Source organism: Ptychodera flava (genome assembly GCF_041260155.1).
Source record: "Ptychodera flava strain L36383 chromosome 3 unlocalized genomic scaffold, AS_Pfla_20210202 Scaffold_25__1_contigs__length_14229661_pilon, whole genome shotgun sequence".
NCBI lineage: Eukaryota > Metazoa > Hemichordata > Enteropneusta > Ptychoderidae > Ptychodera > Ptychodera flava.
The window spans coordinates 6622745-6635688 of record NW_027248279.1 but is presented as its reverse complement, the minus strand read 5'-3'; the positions used below and the strand labels follow the sequence as shown (position 1 = coordinate 6635688).

Sequence of the window (12944 nt, the reverse complement as noted above, 5' to 3'; positions counted from 1 at the left end):
CAAATCGAAAATATCATTTTCTCCATAAAGATTATTACGCGTGGTGGCCAATTTGATTTTCAATATCGGTAAATGTAATGATTTGTTTCTCTGAAACCAAACTTCGCATGGTGACTTCTGGGTTTCATTCTTCATTTGGTGAGACAATGGTTGAAATTTTATTTAGGAAAGTTTGCGTAAAAGTTTAAATCTTTCACTTTCAAGGCTCATACTACCTTCAAGTTACGACATGCCAGCTGACAGATAGAGCTACTTCCCGTAAGATTTATCTTAAAAGTGGCACGATGAAAAACTCAGATAATAATCGTTGCGATTGACTGTCTTTTAACAAAAGAAATGAGTTAGACAAGGATTGGATACATGTTGAATCAGTCATTAGTGTTTAGATTTTGCTTTTCATGATTTAAAAGCAATAATACAAGTCAAAATTAATAAAAGTAATTATCCCTCTTTAACCATCAAAGTTTGGACCCATAGCAAAGCTTGTAGAGACATGTTACTACTTTAGGTCTGGCTCGACGCAAGGTTTTAAAAAGTTATTTAGGATCCCAAGCTAACCGGGCCTGGCCCTACTGGAATTCAGTTTTCTTCTTCCTCTTCTTCTTCCATAACTTTTTGGGCGACCTAGAACTCTAAAACTGTTGAACGTAAACTTTTCAAACTTTTAGGGCTTATAGGTACACATGAGTACTTGTGCACCTATAAATTTCGATTGGTCACATAACCTTGAAGCCATATTGGATTTCCAAACCGAAAAATGGCATCTCCTGATGACCTAGAGCCTGGTCAATTTGGACTTTGGTGTATAGCAACACAGACAAATAGAAACAGACTGGCAAGGGTTATTGTTCAAGACGTGAAGCAGGTCATAGTCAATCGTCCGTATAAAGGTGTGAGGTCAAGCGTACATAAACTCGAAAACAATTATTTATGTATAATGTGTTGTGAACTATAGTCCTGTTGACAAGAAAATCTCTTTTGCAGCGCCTTGTCTCGTCCAAGCTGGTAGTCATATGCAAATTGTTAGAATTTTTAAAAAAATGACATTAACGAAAAATGTTTAAGCGAAATCGAATAATTAAACATTACGAATCCGCAAATTAACAGTTTTTTCCTTACATTCTTCAGAAATGTTCAGACAGTTTTGACTTTTTAAAAAGTTCACTTCAAATCGTAACAAGTATGGGGCTCTCAAACTTCTGTGGGACTGGCAGCAGTCATAATTTCTGACAGCAGCTTTACAGAATGGCATAACCATTTACAGGTCACAGTCACTCGTCCGTATGAAGATGTGAGGTCAAGCGTTTGCAACTCGTAAACAATTATTTATGTACAATGTGTTGTGTACGATAGTCCTGTTGACAAGAGAATCTCTTTGGCATGGGTGTTTACTCGCGGCCAAGCTGGTAGTCATCAACAAATTGTCATATTTTTTCAGCGATTGAAAGTAAACTTAAAGACTTCATAGCAGGCTAAACGAAGACCTTCGTTAATGTATCTATTAAAATGCAATTTCAAGGAGTAGATAACAAAGATGTATCGTATTGCAAAAGAAGGCGCCTCTTTTATGAGCATAGGATTCCCATAGATAAGGTACCGATGACATGTTACAAAGAAAGTCCTTGACCTAACAATGAATTATAGAGACAACCTCCTCCTTTGAGTATATACGTGTCACATTGTAGATCAAGTGAAGTCAACAGTTTCTGCTTATCTCTCAGTCTAGACAGTGCAACTGCTCCAGCCTGGTTTACTCACGGTCCCTCCACAAAGGAGGGACCGTGGTGTACTGCCTGACTGGTGACTTTAAAGTGTGTCGTGTTTGTACAGTGTCCTGCAATGGGCTTTTGGCAATCGGCGCAATCTGTTGAACAATAGCTCAATCCAGATTCCGCTAAATACAGTGTACACGTAGCACGATGGGGCATGCACATCAACTTCAAAATGATGCTGTCACGAGAGTCGAATCGCATCTATCAGCCAATAATATTACTTTGTCTTTTTTGGCTTTGACTTCGAGTGTGAAATCGAGTGTGAATTTCTTCCCGACATAGAAAACGACGACCGACATCCTTTCTCCAATATCATTGCGATTTACCATCAGTTTGTCGCAGAGATGTTTAGCAACAAAGTACGACATTTTACCCTTGTTTCCATGCGTATAAGTTTGCAGTTTGAAATAAACACCACAGACGTCATCCCCGATATGATTCTCGTTATGTGGTATAATGTAAAATGATAATGATATATTTAGTTTAGAGCGCTAGACTTTGCTTTGGGAGGGGTATACTCGTGAAAGGCCACTGAAAGGTGCAGGTGCACAGGACTGACATTGTCCAGTGTCGCTTATCGGTAATAACTGATCGCATGGCGGCCCAGGGATGGTTTACTTCGAAAACGGAGACCAAAGCACCGATCGTCTTAACTGCGATTCCATAAACTGCATATCTATTCATTTGAACTTATTTCACATTGACGCTACATCACATATTTTCTGTCAAGTTGACAAGTAATTTGGCTGTTCCAATGTGCTACAACGAAAAAATCGCAATGGACTAGCAGCTGCCAACCGTGTCATTCATAGTATCACCCAACTCCGTTTGGTACTGAGTCTGTAGAACGCATCTCGTCCTTTTTATTCCGGAGTAGAACCATTAGTGTGACTACTGCTGAGACTCGCTAACTAGATTGTAATTATCCACGCCGCGCACAATCTCTGTATGGAGATTGCCATGCAATGTGTCCGTCTCATAAACTGAGCTGTGGTACCGAATTGAAACTCAATGTATTTTTCGGTCATGGAAAAAGTGACACACAAGTGGTTTAAGAATGTAGAACAAAATTGTTGTTTTCATAATGTTTGAGACGATATGGAAAGAAATTATATAGACTTATAATTGTTAATTCTTATTACCAAAAACAGTAGGTCGCAGCGGGTCACTTAAAGCACCTAAACAACAGAACTTCATTACTAGATCAGGACAAACAAAGTTCAAACATCATGCGTTCTGCACAGTTCGCGGGATATGTGTTGTTTTCATTACCTCCATACAGATGATGTTTCAACTTTTGCTGAGGTTATTTATTTACTATTGACATTACCGCCTAGATGACTACACCTGACCGTGTTGGCAAGTCCTCAATATAGACAGTATGTCTATACCCATATTTCGAATGGTTGCGAACTCCCGGTAATACGGCATTGTAACTGCGAGATAGTCATGTCCTGCCCATTCGAATTTGAAATCTAAGTCAGAAGTTCAGATCATAACTTTAAAAACTCACTGCATGGACGGTGTACTGCGACGTGGACATGGATGTCCGCTTGTTCATGAGCATACATATGAAAGTTCTTTCTTGTTAGAGAAGAACCAACGCCTATAATTGTATTTTGCCTATAACTTTGCATACTTGCCTCTGACACCATCCTGATTTCAAAATATAATTGAACATGTAATTTTGCACTGTTTTTCTCCTAAAACATTAATAATATTTTCACTGTGATCGAAACTACTTTAAAAACAGAGCTGGCAATTTTACAAGAGCCAAATGTACGCCAAGAAGTAACTCATGCTCGAAACGTCAAGCTGTAGTTACATTTTGTCGTACACATCACAATATCTTTGCAATTTTCATGAAATCTGTCACTGTAAATCTTAGAGATGGCTTCTAGCAGGAAGGACTACGGTTATAATGATGGTAATGTCATGAAGACGTTCGTCGTGTAAGGTCAGTTATAGACAGGATCGATATGCTCTGCCATGCCATGGCGTTTCCTCACTCAAAGTCAGATACGTTCTGCATGAAATTTTCTCGTTCAAAGCTAAAGCCGCCATGGATTTGCTGGAAAACCCGGTCAGAGACGAGACCACCAGACACGACGAGGCACTGTATGCCTATAATCGGAAAATCAAAGATATTGAAAAGATTGTATCAAACAAATAGTGCATGTCAAGGAGCTGAGCCATAGCGTTCGCTCATTCAAAGATTAGATATGCTGTGCCTCGGCGTCATGGTGTTTCGACATTCACAATTATATGTGACTGTAAATGAAGCCAAGGACAAACCAAATTTCATCTCCACATTCATACAGGCTACCATTCAGCGGATTTCATTTTGCTAGTCAATCGTCACCTAATTATATGGCCGACAGACCCACAGGCGTGCTAACATTAAAGGGACGGCAGTGTTTGATAACTGTTTCACTATTTTGTTTTCAGATTTTTCAAGTTCCCCCATCCCATCCCAACAAACTCAAATGCAGAACACGTATTTACGATTCATATTTTAGAAAAAATAGAGTGCAAATTTCAAGAAAAGTAAAAAAACAGCTGTACATATGGTAGTACTGGCGTCTTTACACCAGTACAACAGCAATGCTGACAATATCACATGAGGCCTGGCAGTATTTTAAAATGTTCATGAATAGGGAAGACATCAATAACGAAAAAACTCTTTAAAGTTTGTTTGGCTGACCGGAACTGAACTGTGACCGTTTCAATGCCAATTGAGGTCAGTTAAACAACTCGTTTATCCGGTATCTGGTTGGTAATTTTTCTTGATTTTATTCGGTTTCGCAGATGAATAAGAATACTAATAAGAGGAATAATGTGGTTTATATACTTGAAATGGACTACTTTCATGTTCAGCCGGTCAAGTTTAAAATGGTCATGGGTTTAATGCCATTTTGAATAAATTTGCTCAATTGGCTCGTACATCCCTCGTGTGTACATGTAAGATACACGTCTTGGTTGTCGTTCATCGCCGGTAGATTTAATCGTCAAACTTATCAACTACATTTAGATATTCGCTTATTGCCATTGGAGAACGTAATTTGAAACGCGACAGCCCTTGGTTCTTCAGGCCTTGCAGTGCCTTGCTCAGGGCCCGTTCACGACTTATAGCGGGCTATAAAAGGTTGAGTAGCAAAAGGCAGTAGCATTTAACTCGGACTACTGACCCCTTTCAACAGTCAATGTTGTGCTCTGCATGAAAATTTATTTTTATGCAGATTAACAATTTAAAAAGGACAACGCAAGATAAACGACGTTACATGACGCGAATCACACGTCCTTTTAGCTAGAAAACAACAGGAAAGTAACCTACTTGCTGAAAGTCACATGCTGCCACCATTTCGCAGGTACGTCCATACTTAGCATTTCATTAACATGTCTATATTCTTCGTGATGGCGGCCTATGTATGCAAAGTCTGTGTCAGTAAACACCTCCATGTTCCTTCTTCAAGCTCATTAAACAACCCGTGACGCATTTTCTTTTAACTCGTTTGCTTTTCCTAGGCATCATTGCCTTCAAGGATGTCTCTCCTGATTAATTAAAACAAGAACTGCTCGACAATTATTTTGAAGTATTATTCTACTTAGGCTTATAGTATGTTGTCGACGCCAAAGTTTTGGCTTGATTTTGAACGGAGACCCCTATTTTTATTCTTGATTTCAAAAGGGAATATTTTTGAAGCTTCCTTAAACACGATTTGAACTAATTTGGGAGAACTGGATCTTTATATTGTAAACGATTCTCAAAAATGTTAGGTGTCCTACAGCTGAAAGTTGCCATATTGTAAATTATGCATATAAACAAATGCATTGCAAGTAAAGGAAAGCAGATGAGCCTACATTTGCAGATTTAACCAACGTGACTTCACTCCCCGCCCAATTATCCCGAATTTGTTTTGATCATGTTCTTACAGAAAGCTTAAGCTAAAGTTTAAGCCTTTCAATTTCGAGTTGCATACTAAGCTTAACGATGACGTTTCCTTTGTGTCCAAAAGGGTTGCTAAAGTTGACATCACAAGGAAAACCGGAATGTTTATGACGCTACATTCAGTCAGTATAGTGTAAACACGAGTGCATTTGCCTCGGACATATTTTTTGATAAGATCCACTATGCAACATCAAAATATATCGATAATTCAAAGGTCGTTTCGTCAAGTGAAGTGTATATTTATTGTGTATTTGCCACCACTATTTTAAGCTAACGGGATCAAATATGCCATAAAAAATGAAATTTTACGACAGGAAAGACAATGTTTTAGTCGCTCAATAAAAATCCGGGTGTTGACGTTACGTAAACTAAATCTCAGATTACGATTTTACATTATATAATATTTCTTTCCGTGCAGCCGTGAATGAAAATAAAAAGTTCTTGTAAAGGTAGCATGTCGCCACAAAATAAGAAGCAACATTGGATTTTATCCTGGTGTAAGGCATCAATAATATTCACCCTGGTCGTAGGCATGGTGATTGGAGCTCTTATTCAAGAAATGGTATGTGTCCGTCATCATGAAATGTCATTAAATGTTAAGTTTTTATTTATTTAATTTATTTATTTACTTATATTAATTGCCCCTACTTGGACCTTTTACTTAGTGTGATAAATGAGTATTGAATTTTCTTATTCGTTTCCAAATTTGCAATTCTGTGAATAAAGTTACTACATATGTACAGTTTGCTTGGCATGTTGAATGTCAACACAAGCAAAATATACACGAGACGAAGACCTAGAAATTGATAGCGCCCTCATCGCAAACGAAGGTAGAAACTGAAAAAACAAAACAAAAAAATACACATAAGTACAAAATGAATCTGTTTTTGAACTGATAATTATAGCTTGCATAATGTGACATTGTAGTAACCGCCATATTGTAGAGCATGAACGTATTTGCTTACAGCGTTAAAATTTCATAATCATTTATATCGCAGAAAAATATCTAACAACTCTGTCAGACTGTGCAGACAGAGGGCGTAAATATCATCAGAAAAACGATTTCGTGTACTCGTTGAAGATGTACACAGCGATCTTCTTCTGATTAAAGGAGTTTCTTTGAAACCGTTTATAAGTGAAATGTAGATAGATATTTGGAAACATATTCAATATCTTAATTGTAAAATCCAGCTGAGGCTAAGAGTTAATATGGAAAGCCATCACAAGTCAAAAATGTAGTGCATTTCTAGAGTTGTCATATATTATCATACATTGCATTAGTCAGATTCATTTGCATGTTTTTTTCCTTCAGTCTTTGTTCACCCAACCAACATCAACTCTCACCAACGGTTTAGTTCAACAGTGCCATAATGAAATCGCAACGCTTCACGATGAACTTGTTGCAAGTGAAAATTTTGACCAAAAGGATAACTCGACAGATTACTCTAAAAATAATAAACCTTTCATAACTCACACGACCAGTCTTTGTCTAACATCAGCAGAAAGCATGAGGTACGTAAACGTTACGATTACTACTTGCTGTTGGTCATTTTTATTTTGTCATAAGGGCCTGTAATCGTCGAGTGATGCTTGCATATTCCGTATGAAAGTTATTTCATATGTGCAAGCTTGTAAAAATTACATGACGAACGAACGTACTATTACGTATTCGTTATGTATTAAATTAAATTGCCAAATTGCGATTGTGTTCATGTAAATATTCAGCTATTGATGCCAATTGATTATGACACAACAAGGAGCAGAACAAAACAACAACGAACAACAACAACATCAACAACAATAGCAACAACGACAACAACAATAAGTGAACACTTAGGACTAATCAGTATAATAGGAACACGAAGATATAGACTGGATAAGATATGGAGGAATAACATGAACTTTATTAGTGATTAGCTGTAGAGATTGGTAACATCGATAACAAATCATCCGAACATGCATGATTGATCGTGTCGTCTTTGATGACACGAGGAATATGTGAAAATGAAAGATAATATCCTCCCCGTTTGTTTTCCCTCTTTCAACGTTTTTTTAGATTGACAGCAGAAGGGAATGGAATAACGCCATCTTTTTCCAGAGGTGACTTCGTTCATGTAATGATACATAGTTCTGGTGACGATGAAGATTGTCCTGTTGGTGGTGACTTCTTTTTTGCCGTCATGTCTAGCACGAAACAGAAAAAGTCAACTACTGGGAGGATTATCGATCACAGCAACGGCTCTTACAGCGTCTTCTTTTACGCTGGATGGTCTGGAACGGCAGACATGCGGTCACATTGGTACATCCACGGGCGGCTGTGGACTGGATTGAGAATCATTATAGAACCGAGGAGCGACACGTAGAATGGAATGCTTGGTATAGAAATTGGGACTCTGACGGAAGACAGTATTTGCTATGTTTCTAGAGCACCGACCTTTCCAAATAATGCGTGTATGCCAATGAAAATGCCCTGGGAAGGACAGCCTTCGTGTGCGACAGACCACAACACTTATCGTGTGAGGAGATTAAAACAACAAAGTCTAGAGTGACGTCCTTGGACGCATCAGTCAATAAAAATCTGCCGGAGGATTTGGACATTTTGTTTAGAAAGTGAGTGAAGTTTGCAATAAATTTTAGACTTTATAAAGGGATTAACTTATCAAATGGGATAAGGTATTATGTAGAAAATAGAGGGCCGCATATGCATCGGCTCGAGTTCAAGTACAGCGTTATACATACCGACTGCTATGTCTCCTCTTATCCTGTATTCAATTTTGCAGATGTTGCTGTTGCATTTTTGTAATTGGTTGTCACCAGATATCGCATAATCTGGCCAGCTGACGTTTTCGTGATGCAAAACCTAAGCGTGAATTTTATTTATTTCCGTAGGCCATACTTAATGACGGCTGTAGTTGGCAGTCCGATAAAATTTCAATTCAAGGTAAGATCATCGACTTCACTGTGGCGCGAAATTTTATGCATGAACTTAAATTTTCATGTTATTAGCATACGGTTGGATATCTGACTTGAGTTTGGTATTATATGTTATTTTAACACACTCGAAGGTTTGACAAACCATTATTGTTACAGTTAAATGCTGAAATAGAGGCTGCAAAGTAAAACAGATGGAATATGTTCAGACTGATCTTAAACAAGTGTATTTCATGCAGAAAATTTCTTTGCGTCCGATAATTGATCAAACACTGCTCCGTTGGTCCTTCGAAATGGTTATTTGCATACTTTGCGAAGCTTCCTTAAATGGATCACATGAGTTTAGTCACGTCCTATGTGGTTGAAATTCTGATTTGAAAACGTAACGTTGTGTGTGCACGATTGCGGCTGATGTTTTGTTCAAATACTCACGATACATGTATACTGACATTTGCTAATTATTCATTAAATGCGGACTTGCATACTGGAACAATACTCATTGATTTAATTTACGTAAATTCATACAGTCTGTCACGCTTTTTGCATAAGACCTCCATGAGAAAAGATGGTAATAAATTGTCTTTGCTCATGCAAGGGTGGGTATTAACAGTAGAATAAGATTCAAATGTCTTTCATTTGACGAGATAACACCAAATGTACATTGTACTTGGCATTAACACTACTACAATTACAACTTTCTTTGCTTCAGAAGAAAATACCGACTTGCAAATTGATGAACCAGGCGATGACCTTCCACGATGCGGAGTAGACCTTCCAAGACCAATGTCTGATGGTTTCTGGGGAAATGACGTAACATGGACTTCTCGGGTATGTAAAACACGTCACTGGAGTATTGATGAAATGAGACAGTGCCTCAAAGAGAAAACACTGTACATACTTGGAGATTCAACAGTTAGGCAGATACACGAACTTATTACAAACCTCTTCGGACAAAAATTGCCATCAAATCCGATAGAACGGACATGGACAGAAACCGCGAACCGAACAACTGTGACGTACCAGTTTCATCCCATTCTTATAGGCAGTCGAATTATCGACTTTTGGCGACAGAAGTTTGAAAGTGACACAATTGATGGTATTACAATGACGGAATGTAACTCGGTGATTTTGTTAAGCCTCAGCTATCACTTTGCTTCATGGACAAAGACTTCTTATGAAGAGAGGCTTCTCCGAGTCAGACAGGCCACTGTTCGTTTGAAATCTCGTTGTCCAGATATAATTATCATCGTGAAAAGTTCTCATCCAAGGGAACATGCTAGAAAAGAAGGATATATACACAGCAGTGACTGGACCTTATATGACATGAATACTATGATGCGGGCAATCTTTAAAGGAGTTGGTGTCAAGTTTCTTGATGTGTATGATATGTCGCTGTCACACTTTGCCCGAAATAGCGTTCATATGCCTCTTGGCAGTGTCATTCGACAGCAAATCGACCTCCTAATGTCTTATATTTGTCCGGATTTTGATAATCAGAGCCTAGCAAAATGGCTTATTATAAAATCTGTTTGTATCAAATGTTTTTATCTTCAATCATGCCTTAGTTTTCCTGGACTAAAGATCACGTAGAACAATAAAGTTCTTTATGTGGTTGTAGTATGCATCAAAGGTGATATCACACAGTAATATAACGTACAGAAACATTCTGATAATATTATTTGGCCTTATACTCACCATTTGTCACTCTTGATGCGAAGTTACAAACACGATACTGGCTTTCAAAAACAATAATCCTGAAACACGACATTACTTCTCTGATTTATTTAGATTTTGACGTGAATTTTATACAAAAGTGGTCATCAACTACAGGTGTGAAAGGATTATCGTTTATAATCGATTGCACATAGTTGTTTGAAAATTTGAAGTTATTTTAATTTGATATACTTAGTTAAATTCAAATGGGATAAAACAATGACAGTATATTCGAAACGATTAGCGACGTCACATTTGTGTACATGGATAGTCGATCGAAGGTTCGGGAATGACGTGTGAGGCCGAAAGAAAAGAGGGTACATGACATATATATGTATATGAAAAATTGGCAAGAAATCCAAACTATTCCAAAACCAACATAATAAAAAAATCTGCCCTCATTAAAGGTAGCACCAGACGGTAGAAAGAACCTTGAAAATATAGATAGTTAGTTATAGATAGTTAGTTATAGATAAAGTTACATTTGTCTTTATACGATTTGAAATAAATTGGGAAAATAAGATGGGTGTATTTATAAGAAAGGTGCCACGAAATCGAAATGCTTACTGCTTAAACTATACAAAGCAATAGAATTGACTAAATATGGAAGTAATGTTTTCATCTTGCAAAACAAATAGACAACGATACAAACTGCATAAAATCCGCCAAATCGACAACTTCTGAGCCTTTTCATTATTGAAATGTCCCTTATCTTTTCGTTGATTAGAGAAAAAATAAAAGTTAACTGTTGTCAGGCCTCGTTTGAAATGAATCTAACTTCACTGTAAATCGATCGAACATTTATGTTGATGCAAATCAACAAACTGAGACTAGTACAAGACAAATAGATAAAGTCACACATTTTTGTTAAAATATTCATAGAAGCCATTTGTTTCCAACGATATTCGATCAGATACAGTTAGTTTTCTTTTTTAACCTTATCATTTGCACAGCATCGCAATATTTGAACAGAATTTTTAGGAAGTTGAGCAAAATATCGTTAATATTTGACATTTTTTACCTTGAAAAATTGTACCAATCCAATATGCATTAACGTCAAGAATAGAAATGTAATATCAAATATTAGCGTGTCAACAAGTGAAGGTCACTTTAATATGCCCTGACTTAAGAATTAGACATTGGACCAATTTCATTGTTTACTAAATTGTACCAAACTATAACCTTTGGCAGCAGAATAACCCGATCTCAATGTCAAATCGGGTCATAGACTTTTGGTAATTTATATCTTCCACTGTCTCTATTAAGGGATGGCTGGATAACACGGGATATATCTCGCCTCCTTGACACCCCTTTCGAAATATCTTGGATCCGTATAAAGAATTTGTACATTTTCCAAAACTACAAAGTGGTCTGGTGATTCGAATGCGGATATGTTGGAATTCTTGATAGGGATCCTATATACTGCGTAAGGGTGTCTAGGAGGAGATATATACCTGTGTTAACCAGCCATCTCTTAATAGAGACAGTGATAAATATAAATTACCAAAGTCTATGACCCGATTTGACGCCATGTGCCCGAAAGGTTGTAAACATTTTACTTAAATTTGAGAAATGTCACTCCCATATGTTTGTCTGTGGAGATAGGCAGTTTTTCTATTTTGCCGACTTTCTTCTTATTTTGAGTTATTAATTCTTAGCTTATGTAGTTCGTGCATAGGTCCCCTAAAACACGATTTAAGAATGATTGGATGAAAATACATCTGCATAAAAGTTCTCGATGTGGAATTAAAAAAGTCGACGACACTTTAACTGGATCGATCTGATATGCTGACTGCTGCCGAATGACTGACCATGGATTTGTAAAGTATCTTCACTGTCTGTTTCTAAATATCTAAAGGCGGTGTCACCAGACTCTGAGAGAGAGAGAGAGAGAGAGAGAGAGAGAGAGAGAGAGAGAGAGAGAGAGAGAGAGAGAGAGAGAGAGAGAGAGAGAGAGAGAGAGAGAGATTTCTAATGTGGTCGTATAGGGCGCGTAGGTACTGTGTTGGAGCAGAGTCGCTGACAATTCATAATTTTACTGATCTACGTTTTCAACTTTGGATATTCAACTGTTGATATCATTAGGAGTTTTACTGAAGACCTTCAAACTCCTCAATAGTTTGATGAATGTTATTAATCAATGCTGAGTCTTGTAACCAAAATGTCAGCAAACTGTGGTGAATATTATCAATAACGAGCTCAGTATATGAACCTGAGCTGGTCGACTTTATTACTACAATATCGTAACAGAATATTACAAATCTGACGTGAATCATTTAAAGGAAGTTTTTCCTCTGACTGAGAGTTGGTGCAGGTTTTAACTGTGCTATACCACGAATAAGGTAATGTAATTTTCAGGCCTCGAACAATCAGATTACTGTATTTGCGCCATTAATGCTGACTGCCGCACTGCATCTGCCCATGGCCATTATGCATTTATGGGTGTCCAGTTATGAGAAATTGGAAATCCTTCGTAATTTAGCGTCAAGTCACGGACATGCATACACAAAAATAAAATTAATTCCGTATTCGTCTGTGATTGAAACTTCAGACCTCCGGAGAAGTAAGCCTCCTTTGTC

The 12944-nt window shown here is 37.5% G+C and overlaps 1 protein-coding gene and 1 long non-coding RNA gene across 2 annotated transcripts in view; one reads left to right on the top strand and one right to left on the bottom strand.

Annotated features, from left to right (window-relative positions):
* The window catches only part of LOC139125229 (uncharacterized), a 496067-nt gene that overhangs the window by 25608 nt on the left and 457515 nt on the right, over window positions 1-12944 (bottom strand). The window lies entirely within an intron of this gene.
* LOC139125388 (uncharacterized) lies at window positions 5885-8662 on the top strand. The gene is made up of 4 exons (XR_011550221.1): window positions 5885-6283; window positions 7034-7233; window positions 7778-8331; window positions 8611-8662. It is a non-coding gene; the product is annotated as an uncharacterized lncRNA (long non-coding RNA).